The sequence below is a fragment of the Equus przewalskii genome, chromosome 17 (assembly GCF_037783145.1).
Source record: "Equus przewalskii isolate Varuska chromosome 17, EquPr2, whole genome shotgun sequence".
In the NCBI taxonomy this organism is placed as follows: Eukaryota; Metazoa; Chordata; class Mammalia; order Perissodactyla; family Equidae; genus Equus; species Equus przewalskii.
The window spans coordinates 41,387,842-41,407,539 of record NC_091847.1 but is presented as its reverse complement, the minus strand read 5'-3'; the positions used below and the strand labels follow the sequence as shown (position 1 = coordinate 41,407,539).

The 19,698-nt window shown below is 34.9% G+C and overlaps 1 protein-coding gene across 3 annotated transcripts in view; it reads right to left on the bottom strand.

Moving 5' to 3' along the window:
* The window catches only part of PSMD14 (proteasome 26S subunit, non-ATPase 14), a 94,573-nt gene that overhangs the window by 49,261 nt on the left and 25,614 nt on the right, over positions 1 to 19,698 (bottom strand). The window contains exon 4 of one of the 3 annotated variants that reach the window (XM_070581374.1): positions 8,531 to 8,656. The exons of the other annotated variants lie outside the window; for them this stretch is intronic. The gene's annotated coding sequence lies outside the window, so the exon portion shown is untranslated. The remainder of the gene's footprint in view (positions 1 to 8,530; positions 8,657 to 19,698) is intronic. 3 annotated transcript variants of the gene reach the window in all.

The following is a 19,698-nucleotide window of genomic DNA, read 5'->3' as shown; positions in this document are numbered from 1 at the left end:
CTGCAAGAAGTTAACAAAGACAGAAATAAATGGAAACACATCCCATGTTCATGGATTGGAAGACTTAATACTGTTAAACTGTCAAGACTACCCAAAGCATGCAGATCTAGAGATTCGATGCAATCTCTATCAAAATCCCAATGACAATTTTTGCAGTATTAGAAAATCCAGCCTAAAATTCATACAGAATCTCAAGGGACCCTGAATAACCAAAACAATCTTGAAGAAGAACAGAACTGAAAGATTCACACTTCTTGATTTCAAAACTTACTACAAAGCTACAGCAATCAAAACAGTACGATATTGGCATAAAGACAGACATATAGATCAATGGAAGAGAACAGAGAGTCCAGAAATAAACCCCTGCATATATGGTCAAATGATTTTTAATAAGGATATCAAAACAATTCAATGAGGGAAAAGACAATCTTTCAACAAATGGTGCTGGGAAAACTGGATATCCACATGCAAAAGAATGAAGCTGGAACCTTACCTAACACCACACAAAAATTAACTCAAAATGGACCAAAGACCTAAATGTAAAACCTAAAACAAGAAAAAAAGGAAACATAGGACAAAAACTTCATAACACTGATTTGGTATGATTTCCTGGATAAGACACCAAAGATACAAGTAACAAAAGAAAAAATAGACACACTAGACTTCATGAAAATTTAAAAAAAAAATTGTGCATCAAAAGACACTATCAACAGAGTAAAAAGGCAACCCACAGGGGCTAGCCCTATGGTGTAGTGGTTAAGTTTGGTGCACTCTGCTTCAGCAGCCTGGGTTCAGCTTCCCAGCATGGACTTACACCACTCGCCAGTGGCCATGCTGTGGGAGCAACCCACGTACAAAACAGAGGAAGACTGGCACAGATGTTAGCTCAGGGTGAATCTTCTCCAAGCAAAAAGAGGAAGATTGGTGACAAATGTCAGCTCACAGCGAACCTTCCCTGAAAAGCAAAAAAAAAAAAAAGGCAACCCATAGAGTGGGAGAAAATACTTGCAAATTATACATCTGACAAGGGATTAATATCCAGAAAATGTAGAAAACTCCTAAAACTCAACAACAACAAAAAACCTGATTCAAAAATGGGCAAAGGATGTGAAAAGACTTTTCTCCAAAGAAGATCTATGAATGGCCTTAAGCACATAAAAACATGCTCAACCTCACTAATCATTAGGTAAATGCAAATCACAACTACAATGCACTACTACCTTACACACATTAGGATGGCTACTATCAAAAAAACAGAAAACAACAAGGATGTGGAAAAACTGGAACCCTTGTGCACTGTTGGAGAGAATATAAAGTGTAAAACGACTGTGGAAAACAGTATGGCAAGTTCTCAAAAAATTAAAAATAGAATACCGTAAGATCCAGCAAGTCAACTTCTGCGTTTATACCCAAAAAAGAACTGAATTAGATCTTAGAGATATTTGTACACAAATGTTCATAGCAACATTACTCATGATAGCTAAAATGTGGGAGCAACCCAAGAGTCCACTGATAGATGAACAGATAAGCCAAATGTGGTATATACATACAATGGAATATTATTCAGCTTTAAAAAGGAAGGCAATTCTGCAATACACTCCAACATGGATGAACCTTCAGGACATTATGCTAAATGAAATAGCCAATCACAAAAAGACAAAATATTGTATGATTCTATTTATATGATGAGCTACTTAGAGCAGTTAAAACCATAGGACAGAAAGTATAATGGTGGTTGCTAGGCGCTGGAGAGAGAGGAGTATGGAGAGTTATTGTTTAGTGATGAGTATAGAGTTTCACTTAAAAAAATACACACATACATATGTATGAATGTCTATCTGATCTGGGCGAGGAAACACATTCTAGGTACAAAACCAACTGATCAAATAAAACAATATAAAACTGATAACACAACCTAAAATTTCTGAATACTAAAAAAATTAAAAAGGAAAAAACTCAAAAAATAGTTGCCCCATTTATGATAAAAAGTCAATACACAAATTAACAAAATACTAAAAGCTTAATGGAAACATGGGCAAAGAATATAAAGCTACTAATTACATAAGAAATACATGATGAAATAAGTAAGAAAAATGTTTAACCTCACTAGTTGACCTTCTTTAATTAAGAAATGCCAATTAACACTTTAAGACGTTGTTGTTGTTTTTCTATCAAAGAAGCTTTACAATGCCCAATTTTGGAGAGGGTATAATAAAAGAGACACTCTCAGCACTGCTGGTAGGAAAGTGAATTGGTATAATCTATCAGAAAAACAACTGAACAATGTATATCAAGAGCCTTACAACTGCACAAACTTTTTGACCTACTTTTGCACTCCAAGATATTATTAAGCAAATAAGCAGAGATGTTTGCATGAACCAGAACGTTCATGATAGTTCTTTTATTAATGCAAATAAACCTAGAAACAAAATATCTACTAATTAAAAAACATTGTTGAGGGGCCGGCCCCGTGGTATAGTGCTTAACTTCAGCGCACTACGCTTCGGCAGTCAGGGTCTGCAGTTTGGATCCTGGGCGCGGACCTACACCACTCAGCAGCCATGCTGTGGCAGCAACCCAAATAGAAAGTGAAGAAACGCTGGCAGAGATGTCAGCTCAGGGCTAATTTTCCTCAAGCAAAAAAAAAAAGAGGAAGATTGGCAATAGATGTTAGCTCAGGGATAATCTTCCTCAGCAAAAAAAAAAAAAAAATATATATATATATATATATATATATATATATTGTTGAAAGCCCCCTTCTCTGAGATCTCTGATGGCTCAAGTCATCTTAATCAGCAACATTGCCTTAAGCCAAAAGTACCCTAGCCTTCTGTTATACTCAATATTTTTAATTTACAATCTTGAAGGAATCCTCCCCTAATTTAAAAAGAAAGCTAAGAGAAAGAAGTATGTCTGCTAAGTACATTCACATAGAGGCAGATTTTTCTTTCTTGGAGGCTAGATAACAAAGGGAGGTAAATTAAGAACCCACAGGACAACCACATAGGCTTCAATGCTTACCAGCAGAAAATATTTTCAAGCACTTAAGGATGCAGCCTTTTTTTTGCCAGCTCTTGACTGTACGTAAGGGATTCCACTTTAGAAAGTTCTTTATTCTCAAAATCTGAGCTACCCGTATAGGAAAGAGACTTAGAATTATGATATATAGGAAATGTTCAAAGGAACTTGATGAAGCTTGGAAAAGATTCAAGGTACAACAGCTATCTTCAAATATATTTAAAAAGTTGTCACACAAAGTTCAGACTAATAGTTCTCAAAGTGCAGTCCTTGAACCAGACGTGCCAGCATCACCTGGGCATTTGTTAGAACTCACATTCTTACGGACTCAGAAAGTCTCCTGGCAGAACTCAGAAATCTGAGCTTTTTACAAAGCCCTCCAGGTGACTACAATGCTCGCTAAGAGAACCACTGAATTAAAATATATAGTTCGTAAACTATGGGCTAACAGGATGAAGCAATGGGGAGATTAAATTTGAGTTCAATATAAAATATATTGGTCCAAGGTATCTAAAGAAGAACTGAAGTTGAGTTCCCTGTAATTGGAGTTATTCAAACATAAGTGTTCAAATTGGTGAAAATGTTACAGAAGGGTTCAGACATTTGGTGACTGATTAAATCAGGTATTTTTAGGGTCCCTCCTAAATTACTAACAGTACCAATCATCATATTGTCCCCCAAGGGAGACATCTCTAATTCAAAGTCCTCAAAACTCAAACCATGTTTCTCTACAAACTAATCTTCCCAACTTATAACTCTAATTATCTTCAGTCTCAAACTAGAAACCTAGGCAAAATCTTTGTTGACTTTCCTTCGGTTCTTATATTCAATATATCACCAAGTTTTATCAATTCTTTGTTATTCTGCAGTGTGACAGATTTTTAAAATATTCATTTTTGGGAAAGGAGTTTCAAGAAAATATCATCCACAGAGTTTACTCCTAGTCAAGTAAGTTTGGAATACGTTGCATATCCACCCTATCCCCCCCAGATTTATGTTGTATGTTAGAATATTAAAGCCTCTAAGAAAAATCCTGGAGTGGAAAAAATCTGTTTATCTTTGTTTAACCTAAAGTTTTCGGAATCATTGCATGGGCCACATGGTCCTCTGAGAGAAAATCTGGAGTTTCTTTTTCAGGCTCTGAAAAAATTGATCATTTTTTCAAATATGAGGTAGAGATCAATCCCAAGCTCCAAATAATATTTAAGTATTTACCATGTGCCTAGCACTTTAGCTGCATGGTTAAAACGAAGGCTTCAAAAGCTCATGATGTAGTTAGAAAGGCAGAAAAAACACACATTGGCATACATCCCCAGGACTAAAATGCAATTACTGACTTCTGGCAACACGCTCTTTCCACTACAGCATACCATCCCATTAACAGATGACCAAATCTACTTTTATTCTGGAAGCTTAGTTCCTTTCCATTGTTTACAACTTTAGAATCCTCTGCCACCTGGAGCCATTTCCTATTAAAGAAAATGGAAATAAGACTTGAGAGGTTCTTCTATCCAAAAGCAGTCAGTATGCCCGCTGAGAACAGGGAACACTTCAGAGCCTCCCTATATTTTCTGAAATCTAGATGGACACAGTGGGCCTATGCAAAGCAAAACGCACCACTGGATTTACTTATACAGTACTACATACGCTACTATGAAAACAAAAATATGCCTTTTTATTAAAATACACTGTAGGATATTTAAGTCACAAAAAACATTTGGCGTTGTTTTGTTTTTTTTAATCACAGCATACAAATGATAGAAAATAACAGTTCTCAAACATATCACCTTGTTCAAACAATTAAATCATGGTTGTATATATGTAAGCATACAACATTATTTGAGTATTACTTTAATGTATTTTAAAGAACAGAGTAAATGTACGCAACAAAAATAGGACACTAATTCATAACAGAAGTAGAGGTCTCAAGTAAGAATTTTCAAGATAATTCAGGTGCTAGATGGCTATAGTAGGCAAATAAATACAGACATACAGCTCTACTTTAAATGTTAAATAACTCAAGAAAAAAAAATATGAGGCAGTGGATTCAAGGAGAGGAAATCTAGTATTCCAATGTATATATAAAACCTTATCTTTACCCATTCATCCATTGATGGGCACTTAGGTTGTTTGCAAGTCTTAGCTATTGTGGATAATGCTGCAATGAACATGGGGATGCACACATCTTTTCAAATTAGTGTTTTTTCGTGTTCTTTGGATAAATACCCAGAAGAGGAATAGCTGCATCATATGGTAGTTCTGTTTTTAATTTTTTGAGGAATCTCCATACTGTTTTCCATAGTGGCTGCACCAGTTTACATTCCCACCAAGAGTGTACATGGGTTCCCTTTTCTCCATATCTTCTCCAACACTTGTTACTTCTTGTCGTTTTAATAATAGCCACATCTCATTGTAGTTTTGATTTGCATTTCCCTAATAATTAGTGATGCTGAACATCTTGTCATGTGCTTGTTGGCCATCTGTATATCTTCTTTGGAAAAATGTCTATTCAGACCCTTCTACGGTATATGAACTATATTTCAATAAAACTGTTCAAAAAAAAAAAAAGAGGGGAAATGTATAGAGTAGGAGCAGTCAGGGTAATGAAGTGATAATGGGCACAGAGATGGAGTCCCAGGATTGGGAAGTGTTACCCAGCAAAACAAACATAATGATGGTTTTATCCCTCACCCACAGAAAGTTTCCAAGTCCCTTTAACTACCCCTGCCCTCATGTCTCATATTTACAATCCTATGACTTTAATGAAAAACAAAAGATTTCACAGGTAGAAACTGATTCTGTTTTCTTAAATTAGACTTAAGTTAACTATTGTTAGGCTATGTTTACATTCAACTAAAATGGACACATGGTGATCCCATATAACAACAAATTATACATGTCCCATTCACAGGATGAAGAAAATCTCAATAAATGTACAGAATTTGAATTACTTCCGTCACCTTTCATATACTGAGAACTTATTATGTTTAAGAAACTAAGCTAAATGCTGGGTAAACTAAGGTAAGAACTGTATAATTATATAAATAAAATGAAAACTTGGGCACAAATATTTTTTGAATTTCTTAAATTGGCTTAGGCTGTTACTTTTATAAAAAATAAGTAATGGAGAAAATGTTTTCTTTCTGATGCTTAATAGCACAGCTCTAAATTTATCAGCTTACATAGTGTGTGAACTATTCAAGTTAACTCTGCTAACCTTATAACAACTATTTTAGCAGCATAATAGAGAAGTAAAGAAAGTCATTATTTTCGAGACTGGACATATAACTTAAATTTCAAGGTCCTTTAATAACAACTATTAGCATAACTGAAGGCACTGATATAACTAAAGTGGTATTAAGCAAAAGAAAAAATAAAATAAAAAACTGAAGAAACCTGGTCTTATTTCACACATTGCCACTACAAAACAAAAACACATCACTGACAACAGGTAAGTAAAATAAGACACTTCTGAATGTTCTGCAACTTTAATGTCTACTGTTAAAACTTAAATGAGCGTTACAATTTGAAAATTGGAATATGATCTAGTTACATATTGCTGTAAAAATATGGAACTAAAATGCACACAATACCCCCATATAAACAAGATAAGTACTTTTGCTATACAAATCCTTAATACTCAATACCAATAGGCAACTTTGAAATTACTTAAATAAATCTGACACTTTAAAATAAGTTTGTTTTAAAAGAAGGAAAATCCATACCTTTAAACTTACTAAGAGTATAAGTCAACAATCTAACAGAACTATAGGCTAAGTAGGTGAGCATATGGACAAGCAGTATAACCAACCTTTATACATACATGAAAATCTATGATATAATATCTATTATATAAGTATATATAACATACCTATTATGATATAGCACCTATTATGGACTCCACAAAGGCATCAAACTTACCTCTCTCTACAATGAGTTTTGATCTGCCATGTTTAGTAAAATAGAAATTATCATCCAGGTCCACAAATTTTAAATGTGGTTAAATTAAATGAGACACGGATTGTTTTTTTCCATTTAGAAGGTTAAAATCTGATCCAGCATAAAAAACTGTGAGTTTTACTTGGGCAGCCCTTGTTGACTAAGTGTTAAAAGAAAAAAGGCATTTGCCATTATAACAGGATAAAAACTAACGACTCAAAGTGTTACCTACTCAGGCCTTTTAACAAATTTGTTAACACTATTAGTTACATTACTCCACCTTTCTCTTAGTGTGAACTGGTATCAATTATTTAGCCAATTTTATTATGTTATTAAAATACCTGCTGATTAAACATGAACCAAAGTGTCACTTAAAAGAAATGTAAAATACATAGTATCACTGAACTGCAATATTCCAAAAATATCTAAAAATATAAAGTTATCTTGGGAAATGACAAAAAACATTTCAAAATTTGTAAAACAGTTGTTCTGGGATTAAAATTACACAGGACTTATTTTTATAATGGTTGTTTAAAAGTATATATTTGGTCCTGAATTATAGAATTATTTTTAAAGGTCTCTTAAAATATGTATTTTTCAACAAAGAGAAAATATACTTTACTAACAAATGAAGGTAATTACATTTTTAAAAACAAAATAAAACCTACTCATATATAATATTGAATAGTTGACAGAAAATAATTCTTAATTTATGGTATCCAATATAACCCTGAACAGAATTTGTCAAAAAATTTAAAAATCTGATGAAACCACCACCTTCAGTTTTCTCAACTAAAACTCCCAAAAAAAAAAACAAAAAACACAAAATAAGCAAATTCAAACACAGACAAATAACTACCACTGTATTGTTTATCTCTTACCCAGCAAGATAAGAAACAACCTTTTAATACTAATTTTGTGAGTATTAAACAACTAGTGTGAAAAACAAGCTGCATGTAAACTATTTCTACTGCCTGAGCTTCAATGACTAGCTGAGGCAACCTGTTATAGGAGGTGTTAATTGGCAATAGGAGTACAAGTCAGAAGCATGTTCCCCATCGTCCTAACCCAGCAAGGCTAGGTCATTAAAGTGGAAATGAATTCTTTCATGTCGACTTAACCCTTTCAATGCATGATTTCAGCTGTTTTCTCTCAATTAATTTTAAAAACTTGTTACTTTTTAGAGTTAAAAAAAATGTTCCCCCAAAAAAGGTCCTTTGGCTGACAGTTCCAATGACTATATTATTCAGAAGGGAAGAACAGAGCAAGTTAATTACAATGTACTATTGCAACTCTCTCCTCTGAAAAAACATATAAACTAATTGTATTTGCTTATTTTAACACTGAAAAGAAGATATAGGATATAGTGTTTAAAAATAGGTCGGAACCATTTAGTCATATAGGGTTTACATTTGATTTACGTTTCTATTTATGGATCCAACGACTGACCCATGATGATATAACTTAATCACCTTAACCTTGGGATAGAGTGGTATTAATTTTTTTATTCCCATAATGCCCATACAAGAATCCCCAAAATAAAAATATTTTCAAACATATATAAGTTAAACACCTTTCTAATTATGTTTCATTACTCTGATAAGGTGCACAGTCACAGCATATCCTGATGACTGGTTGCCAAAAGCCCAAAATTCCTTATATGGCATGATCTCAGAGGTTTCCAGATGGCACATTAATTCTTTAAAAAAAAAAAAAAAAGACAAAAAGAAGGAAAGAAAAATAAGAATGGAAATGTCAAAATAATGATGCATTGCTTTTGAAATGCCATATTTATAAATACTAATATTCCTATAAATTTTTAAGCATCGTAGGCATTTAAAATAAAACTATACAAATATTCTAAATATTACGATTAAAAAATTAATATACATATGCTGCATCTTTCATCTGAGTAATCTTAAAAGTATTTCCTTTAATAAAAATAACAGAGTAAGAATTAAACATCAGAAAACCTTTAATACCCAACACTATGTCCCTTGTGATAAATAAGTAAAAAATTACCAACATGACAATGGGGACATAATTTCATCCACTGTTATAATATAGCTGGGCTCTTGAGTAACTATAACCAACAAAATATTTATTAGAAAGTTGATCAGCAAGGGCTTAGATAATAATGGGCAATACAACAGTTCAAGGAGGTCAAAAAATGGGAATTAAACTATATTCATATACTCTACACTATACTCCTTTCCCTAACTCACTCATCTCCTCCTTTCAAGTCTTCCAGTTCCTGCCTCTCTGAGAAGTGACTGTCTTTCCCTAGGCCTACTGAGCTCCTCCAATATAGCAAACCTAAGTGGCTGTTCTGGAGCCAATATTTTGAGAATATAAAAATTTCAGCGGGACACAGGTAGAGGAGTGAGGCAATGAATTAGTAGAGGAATGGGGGAGATGACACCATTACCTGGTCATAAAGACACCTGATCAAAGTCACATAAGAAGCTGGTAGCCTAGTGCACAATGCCAACTGTGACATTTCTTTCTCTTTAAGACCACCCTTGATATTCACTTTGAAGCAATTTTCACCTACTTAAAAATGTGTGTATATGTGTGTGTGTGAAATATGCCATAAGCACTAATCACTTTAGACATCTATGAAATCTGTCTCACCAGAATAGGGGCCAACTGTCCCCCATTTTGGGTGACTTTCACTTTGTCCCATAGCAATGAGGAAGGAGCAAGCATGATGATTGACTACCTTTGTTATAAAGAAGCATCACCTTACAGAGAATCAGTTAAACTTCAGAAACCACAAGTCAACTACAAATGTTTAGGAGTGGCTAAAACAGCTATCTTTTTAAATTGGAAATAGCATCCCAGAATCAAGCAGAACCTGGAATGTCCTACAACAAACTGAACATTAAGGTATCAGAACTGTTCCACCACAGACTCTACAACTGGCTTTAGAGTTCTTATAGTCATAGGTGGCCTTTTTTTCTTTAACACTGTTCAACTACAGTACTATTTATTTATGTATTTAAATTACAAAACATGTAAATAAAGTCAGTCACAAATCAAATGGTTATTTTGGAAAGCATTCATAATTCATTAATTAGCCCATCTTCTAAATCATACCATGTAAAGCCATGTATAGAATGTTAGACATTTCATACACAAAGAATACATTTTTTTTTTATTCACTCAACAACCACAGACTTGCCATGTACTTGCCATGTACTGGCCATGTACTGGCTATACAAAGGTAGACAGGCTCTCCTCTTAAAAGACTTACAAACTAGAAGGCAGGCAAGAAAGAGAAAAATCATAAATACAACAGAGTAGATTAAGTGCAAAAACAGAAGCACCTACACGGGGCATAGAAGTCAGAGCAATCTATCTGATAAAAGCTTTCCTTATGCTAAGAATTGAAGAATAGGTAGAACTGTTACAAGCAAAAAAAGGGAGAGGGTAGTGGTGGGGAAAGGCATTCCAAGAAAAGAAATGACACATTGAAAGGCACAGAGACATAAAACAGCAATCACCTTGCACATTACCATTCAAAGTTTTTTAAACAATAAAATGGGTTGACTAAAGCACGAATTCTTAAGAAGTCAAACATGAGTTAACATTGCTTAAATTTCAATAGATATTTTCTGAAGATGTGACATCTTTAAAGAAATGCTTTTTCGTATCCACGCTTTTGACTTTATGAAAAATATTCAGCAATTTAGAATATGAATCAAACAGTTTGGAGTTCTCTGACATGCTTAAAAGAAATATATAGTTACAAGACACTAAAGGAGAAGATGATGTTTTTTTCCATATAAAATCTTGTCTTATTAGTAATATGTAGTGTCTCTTTGGTTTATAGAATTTGTACAAATATTATATGACTCACAGTCTTGAGGCCAGGGGCTATTTCTCTTTAACATATAGTTCTCAGAACAAAATATTCTTTCAACAAATAATACTATAAAAAGCTGATTATCTGACATCCAAGCAATGGGTACCACTGGAAGAGAAGACAGAGTTCAAGGCAGGGATTAGCTGGATCACTGATCAAAGAAGCTGAAGGTTAAGTGGATGTGATTGTGATCAGCTGTCAGAGCCACTAAGCAGCCATAAAAGCCAGGCCCTAGAGGTGTTAATATAGAATACTAACAACTTTGCCTGTTTGGATGTATCTTACTTTATATTTTTCCAATACATTATACTTGCATCTTGCTTTGTATTTTTCAAGTATGATATTTATCTCACCTAATGAAAGAAGAGCGAGACCAAGGAACAATATATAAGAAGAAGAGAGCGCCATATAGAGGAGACAGAAGGTAAAAAAAGGAAAAGAAAAAAAGGTAAATGTGGGGATGGCTAGGAGGAAAAAAGATAAAAGACTTGGGAAAGCTGGTGTGCCACACACTATGACATGCACTAGGTATATGATGAACCAATTAGATGTGGTGCTAGTCCTTAAAAATTAGTATGTAGGAGTCAGATAACACGCAAGTAAATATAAAAATGAATATATAATTGTAACTGGGGTTTGGCACCAAAATAGTAGTAATAGCCTTGGGGATATAATAAAGACAAGGTCTTATTTTCAAAGAATCTCCCTAGAAAGCAAATAAGCAATGAACACGTAAACCAGTGGTTCTTAACCTGTTTATTCCTCAGAATCACATGGAAAACTTAAAAAATTCTGACACCTGGGCCCACCCTCTGATTTAAATTGCTCTGGGGTGAGGCTCAGGAATTTTTTTTAATTTTTAGCGCCCCAAGTGATTCTCAAGTACAGCCAAGGTTGAGAACCACTGATGTAAACTTATAGAGCAAAGGACTCATTATTGTGAGGTTAATAAAACGACTGGAGTGAGTTTGCCCAGCTAGCCGGCTAGGAATTTCAGAGGTCTATAGCCAACTGCCAAGCATATCACATTCCCTATTAATATAGGGTTTTATTATAATTTCAATTCAACGAAATACAGAGGTTTTACAAAGTGTCATAGAAGTATGAAGTAAGGAGAGATTAATCAGCTTTGGAGATATCATATGTGATAATAACCTCTATCCATCAAGTATTTCTGGTTCTTCTCTCCAGCACATAATAGGACTGTACTTCCTAGACCTCTTAAAGTTAGACGTGAACATGTGACTTGCTTTAGCCAATGAAATGTAAGCAGAGGTGACCTGTCATTTCCAGTCAAAGCTTTTTAAGAACCAGTACTCAATGGTAGTGTTCTGTCAACTCGAGCCCCAGAGTAAGGATAACACCACAGAACTAGCACTCAGCTGACCAGTGAGAGACAGAAAGCATGAGTGAAGAAGAAAGCTTTGTAGTTTTAAGCCATTGAGATTTAGGGGTTAGTTCCTGAAGCATAAGCCAGCCTTCCTGACACACCACAAAACACTTTCAGGGGAAGCGGATTATTCAAGCAGTCTGGAAGGAAAGTAAGTAGTAATTCACTAGACAAACAATGGAGGCAGAGGGCATTCGTTTAGAGAGAATATCTTATACAAAGTCATGAATGAATGAGCAGAATGACATGGGACAAGAAGAATTACAAATAGGATAACACGGCAAGTTTAGAATATGACAAAGTTGGAGCAGGAGATGACGCTAGAAAAAGACAAATCATGAAGGACGAAAAATCTAGATAGGCAATCAACTCATAAAAAGGTGAAAGGGGTCATTCCACAAAGCAGTTCAAATACTAGTCCTTAATCTTCTTTCTGCCCTAGTATATCTAAGTGATAAGACCTACTCTCACCAGTAACAACGGCAGACTACAACACACACCATTTTAGAAAACTCCCAGTTGATTCTGATCACATCTTTTCAGGAGAGATGGCCTGCCTTTCCTATCCCCTCAAGAATCACTACACTTTGGCCTAAGGACTGTAATTTTTATCCTACAGCGAAGATGATTAAGGCCTTATGAAGGATGTTGGAACAAATGAATAAAATAATGGGTTCTGCATTTTAAAAAGCACTCTGGCATTTCTGGTGGTAGGAAGATTTACTAAAGGAGACTGGTGACAAGGAGGGTACAGACAAAGATTATGTAAAGGCCTGAATTAAGCAGAGGCAATAACAGAAGAGAAGAAATACATTCGAAAGAATTCTAGGAAGCAGACTCCATAGTAAGTACTTGGGAACTAAGCATGAAGGAAACAGAGAACTACACTGTGGCTGCATGTTTTGCCTGGGGCAGCTGGGTAAATATCAATACCATTAACTAAGATAGGAAATATCATCAGGCCATACCCAAAATCTCCAGAATCTGAGTGCTTCTTACCACCTGCATTATACCACTCTAGTGATAACTATAAACATTACATAGACATGAAATCCATTTATATCTCATCTTAACTAATTTTGGTTTTACTCCTATTAGAAATGATCTGAGATCTCCTTGCCTTCCTATTACCTTGATTCATCAAGACCTGGCACTACAAAGTTCTAATTTAAGCCAATGCAGCTGAAATAACACTATAGCTAGTCTATCTGCAAATGGCAGGTTAGGCCCCGTCCAAAGATGAACAATTTAACACTATCAAAAACCATTAAAGCAATCATTTTTTCACTCAAAATTAAACATACTAACATCTAGTCTTAGTGGGACTAGCTTTCTTCCTTCTCAGTATAAATCACTTAAGTTCTTCATCCCCAAGTAGGATTGCCAGATAAAAATAAGTGATACTTGGTTAAATTTGAATTTCAGATAAATGAATATTTTTTAATACATACATCCCATGTAGTATTTGAGACATACTTACTTTTAAAAAATATCTGTTGTTTATCTGAAATTCAAATTTAACTGGGCATCCAGAATTTTTATTTGCTAATCTTACAATTCTATTCCCAAGTAACTACAAGTACTTTCTATTCTGTCTGTCTCCCATTTTATCTTTCTGCCTAGCTTAAGCCAGAGGCAACTTTATATTACTGCACATACTAACAACTTCTTCGAAACCTATCACTACTTCTTTGTCTTTAAATAAATAATACTTTTAAGACTAAAGCACCCTTGCCAAATGGTGACTCAGTTCCCTCTTACAAAAAGAGCACAAACAAAATTTACATCTTAATGATATACACATTGTATTTTTATTCTTGTTGGAAATCAGCCTCTACTTCAAAATTACCTTCTCTTTCCAAATGCTAAAGTAATTATTCATTAACTGACAAATATGTCTTTTCCTTTAGGCAAGAAAACATTCATAGTTCTGAGCACACTGTGCATATGGCCCGGCTGGTCTCTCCAACCTCTGCCCCTAGACTAGCTGCCAGTGGACTCTCCTTGTTCTGAGCAGTGCTCTTTCAGCTGCACTAGATTTTCTCTGTACACACTTCTCCTCATCGTGTCATTAAGTCTCCATTAAGTAAAACACTCTGTAAGGGCTTGGTATTCCCTTGTTTGTAACTTCACACAGCATCTGCCAGTGCCCTGCATACTAGTATTGCTCTCTGATAGAATATCTTAATAGAAAAACAAAAAGTTAAGAGAAGGCTACTGACATAACTGAAAGAATTCCACCCTAGAGAAAGATTATCCAACACACACACACACACACACACACACACACACAAATGCCCAATAAATAACTCTTCAATCTCTTTATAAATAAATGCAGTTTTAACTTTTAGTTTTTATCTCTATCTCACCCACAAACATGCCAAGAAGGCATTCTGATGCCTCTGTGAGCCAAGCAGACATGAAAAGGCCAAAGGCAATCATTTGCTTGTGTGGTCTCCATTAAGAACTTTAGATCCCTTCTCCCAGAAGGAAAAGTATTTCGAAAAGGCAGAATAAATGAGAGGCTAGAGAAAAGAAAACTGATATGCTTGAAGCATACTTCTAGAGAACAAGAGACTAGATAGTAAACAAATTAGGCAGCAGACTGGGCACAGGGGTTATTCATTCAGTGGGCTGATCTGTCTTAGGCCTAAGAGTAGAAAGCTGCATTCCTGGGAGTGAGAGGCCGATGGGGCAGGTATGTGAGCAGCTGAGAGGAAGAGAGAGCCAACTGATAACTATGCAGAGAGTGAACAACTAATGTTTTTTCTAACTAACCACTGTTGGTTCGTTTCTTTTAAAACTTATTATAAAACATTTAAGAGATACAAAAAGATCTAATAAATAATACAACACACTCACTACCCAGCTTATGAAATAAAACATCACTGAAATAGTTGGGCTGAAGCTCCTGTGTCATCCTACCTGATTGACTGATTCCTCTCCATACCCCCACGTGTAGCCACTATTCTAATTTTGGTGATTATCATGCATTTCTTTATACTTTCACTACATAAGTGAACATAGGTAATTTATAGTATTAGTGTATTTGCACATTTTTAAATTGTATATAAAAACTTCATATACAATGTGTTATTCCTCCACTTGCTTTTTTCCCTTCATTATGTTAGTATGGATTAATCATGTTGTGATACGTGGAGATCATGCATTCATTTTCACCACTTTAGAAAATTTCACTGTTAAGCAAAATTATGTACACATTCTCCTACTAATGGACAATTAGGCTGTTTTCAATTTTTTCATATTATAAACTAGAGATCAGCAAACTATGGCCTCTGGGTGAGCCAGCAGTTTCTGAAAATGAAGTTTTACTGGAACACAGCCAGGCCCATTCCTTTTTGTATTACATATGGCTGCTTTTCCACTACAATGGCAGAGTGGAACTGAGCAGCTACAACAAAGGCCATTTGGTCTACAAGCCCAAAATATTTACTATCTGGCCCTTTAAGAAAAGAGTACTGACCCCTGTTATAAACAATGCTGTTATGAATGTCCTTGTATCCATGTGGGAGACTTTCTCTAGGGAACATAATTAGGAAAAGATCTGCTAGGTTGTAGAGTAGGCAAATCTTTATCATTACTAGATTTTACCAAAATGTTTCCAAGATTGTTGTACACTAACACTAGCTTATACATGTTTATAGACCATTTGCGTTTCTTCTATTTGTATCTTTTGCCCATTTAAAGATGGATGCCTTTTTCTTACTGATTTGTAGAAACTACATATATATATATATATATATAGATAAGTGGTGCTTTGTCCATTATATGTTAGATATATCTTTCCAATCTGTGGCTCACCGTGTTGCTTTTTACATTTCTTCATGCCTCAGTTGCATATGAAAAATGAGGATTACAACAATAACCCAACTTCACACAGTTATTGTAAAGATTACATGGGTTAACATATTTAAAGTACTTAGAACAGTGCCTGGCACATGTAAGTGTTCCACAAATGTTAACTACTTATCTTATAATGGTGTTTTTAAAGGAAGATGAATTTTAAATTTCAATGTAAACTAATTTATCAATTTATCCCTTTAGTATTTGTGCCTTCTTGTTTAGAAATCCTGCCCTAAATATTCAATTTTACATGTCCATAAAGCAACATAGGCCTCAACTTTTCTTGTTTATTTACTCTCTCTGAATGCTAAGAAAGAATAGCACTTTCTGCTAATTTGGTTTCAATTAATTATTCAATTTCAGCATATTTTCTTAAAATCCAAGTACAATTTCAATACTGATCTCTCTAAAGTTCAAGTAGAAAAGAGACCTCCATCTAGAATATCCAGTTCAACACAAATTTTTTACCATTAAAAAGCAAGAAACATCTGCTTATGTCCAAGAGAGAGCAAAAGAGACTAAATTTACTTTTCCACCTGAGACAAATAAAAAACAGATAAAACTACATAGAACAACAGTTTGTAAGACTGTTGATCAAGTAACAAAGAACAGTGATCTCTGAGAAGTGGGAGGCAAAGGAGGTGAGCCCTGTGACTACCCCAGCTTATTGCCTTGAGACAGTTTCCAGGCTATACATGGGGAGGGAAACCAGGCAGAGTCTAGTGGACTCTCTGAACTGAGGTGACGGAGCCGAGATTACTGGGAGACCAAAGCAGCTAGAGTTATCAGAACAGAGTCCCAAACAGAAAATAGTTACACAGAGAGAAAACCCTGGAGATCTTCTGAGGGTCCTCCTTCAGCATTCAGCTGAGTATTGAACAGTGCACTTGTGAGGAAACTACCCGAGGCTGGGGAAAGAACCAACCAAAAGGCTGAGAGAGAAGAGTACCTACCTCTCACACAGCACTAAGACACCAAAAGGCTGAGAGAGAAGAGTACCTACCTCTCACACAGCACTAAGACACCAAAAGGCTGAGAGAGAAGAGTACCTACCTCTCACACAGCACTAAGACACAACAATCCTTAACGTGTATACGTCTGATAACAGAGCATTACACTAGATAAGGCAAAAATGGACAGAACTGCGAGGAAAAACAGATAAATCCACTGTTATAGTTGGAGACTTCAACATCCCTCTCTCACTGGAAAGAGTGCCTGTTCCCATCAGCCAAACTGAAAAAACTGAAAAACGCACAAGGCACTATTAGACAGAAGGGTCTTGCCTGAACAGTGGAGAATGATGAGCCCTAGATTAAGCACTGTTCCAGTCTCACCAACCAAAGGTGACAAGCAAAACCAGAAAGAATGAAGTAACTTAACGGCATCCCATAACAAATATCCAGAATATTTATAAGAATAAAAAATAGCCAGCATACAACAAGGTAAAATTCACAATGTCAGGCACTAGTAAAAAACTACCAGGCATGCAAAGAAATAAGAAAATATGACCTACAATGAGGAGGTAAATCAATCAACTGAAACCAATCCAGAACTGACACAGATGTTAAAATTAGCAGACAAGGACATTAAAATGTTATTATAATTGTCAAAAAATGGAGACATGGAAGACATAAAAACAACCCAAATCAAACTTCTTGAGATGAAAACTATAATACATCAATCACAACAGGATAAAGTAGGGGGAATTTAGAGAGGCTGGGTGGAACTTTATCTTGGGTGTCCAAAAGGTGAAAACACACTGTGAGATGAAAAATAAATTGAATAGGATTAATAGAAGACTAAATCTTGCTCAAGAAAAAAATGTATGAACTTAATGACAAAGCAATAGAAAATGAAAAACAGAGACCAAAAAGATTGGAAAAAAATTAATAGAGCCATCAGTGAACAACAGGACAAATTCACTAAGAAAAATATACATCTTTGGGATCCCTGAGAGGGTGGAAGAGTGATAGGAGAATAGAAGAAATATTTAAAGAAATAACATCAAAATTTGCTGAAACTTGATGAAAATAATAAACCTACAGATGTAGGAAGTTCAACAAACCAAAAGCACAAGAAACTTGAAGAAAACTACATCAATGCACATCGTAACTAAAAACTAGTGATAAAGAGAAAAAGCTTAAAAATACTACAGAATAAGGACAGACATAGAGATCAATGAAACAGAACTGAAAGTTCAGAAATAAATCCTAACATTTATGGTCAATATATCTTTAACAAAGGGGTCAAGACAATTCAATGCGGAAAGAGTCTACAACAAATGGTGCTGGGACAACTGGATAGCTACACACAAAAGTATGATGCCCACCATGCACAAAGTGGGATCACAGAACTAAATGTAAGAGCTAAAATCACAAAACTCTTAGAAGAAAACAGAGGACTAAATCTTTATGAACTTTGGTTAGACAATGATTTCTTAGTATGACATCAAAAGTGCAAGTCATAAAAGAGAAGACCGATGCACTGGACTTAAATAAAAAATTAAAAAATTTTGTGTTTCAAAGGTCACCATCAAGAAAGTGAAAAGATAGCCCACAGATTGGAAGAAAATATTTGTAAATCGTATTATGTACGTCCACAATAATATATAAAGAACTTTTATAGCTCAATACAAAAAGAAAAATAGCCCAATTGTTTAAATGGGCAGCAGACCTACATTACAAAAATGTTATGTCCTTCAGGGAGAAGGAAAATGATACCAGATAGAAATAGAGATCTACATAAAGGAAAAAAGAACACAAGAAATGATAAGCACACAGGTAAATATATGATTTTTTTCTTATTATTTAAATATTTTTAATAGACAATAGACTGCTATGTAAAACAGTACAGGAGTTCTTTAAAAACTTAAAAATAGAATTACCATATGATCCAGCAATTTCACTTCTGGGTACAGACAGTCCTCAACTTATGATGGTTCGACTTATGATTTTTTGATGTTATGATGGTGTAAAAGTGATAAGCATTCAGTAAAAATGGTACTTCAGACTGAATTTTAATCTTTCCCCAGCCTAGCAACATGCAATACAATACTCTCATGATGCTAGGCAGCAGCAGCCAGCCGCAGCTCCCAGTCAGCCATGCGATCACAAGGATGAACAACCAATACACTTACAACCATTCGGTAACCATACAACCATTCTGTTTTTGACTTTCAATAGAGTATTCAACAAATTACATGAGATATTCAACATTTTATTATAAAATAGGCTTCGTGTTAGATGACTTTGCCCAATGGTAGGCTAACGTAAATGTTCTAAGCATGTTTAAGGTAGGATAGGCTAAACTATGATGTCTAGTAGGGTTAGGGGTATTAAACGCACTTTTGACTTAGGATATTTTCAACTTACAGTAGGTTTATCAGGACATAACCCCATTTTAAGTCAAGGAAGTTCTGTATATAACCAAAAGAATTGAACACAGAGATTAGAACAGATATTTGTGCAGCAATGTGCACAGCAGCATTATTCCTAATAGCAAAAAGGCAGAAACAACCCAAATGTCTGCCAATAGATGAATAAACAAAATGTGGTATATACATACTATGGAATATTATTCAGTCTTAAAAAGGAAGGAAATTCTGACACATGGTAAAACA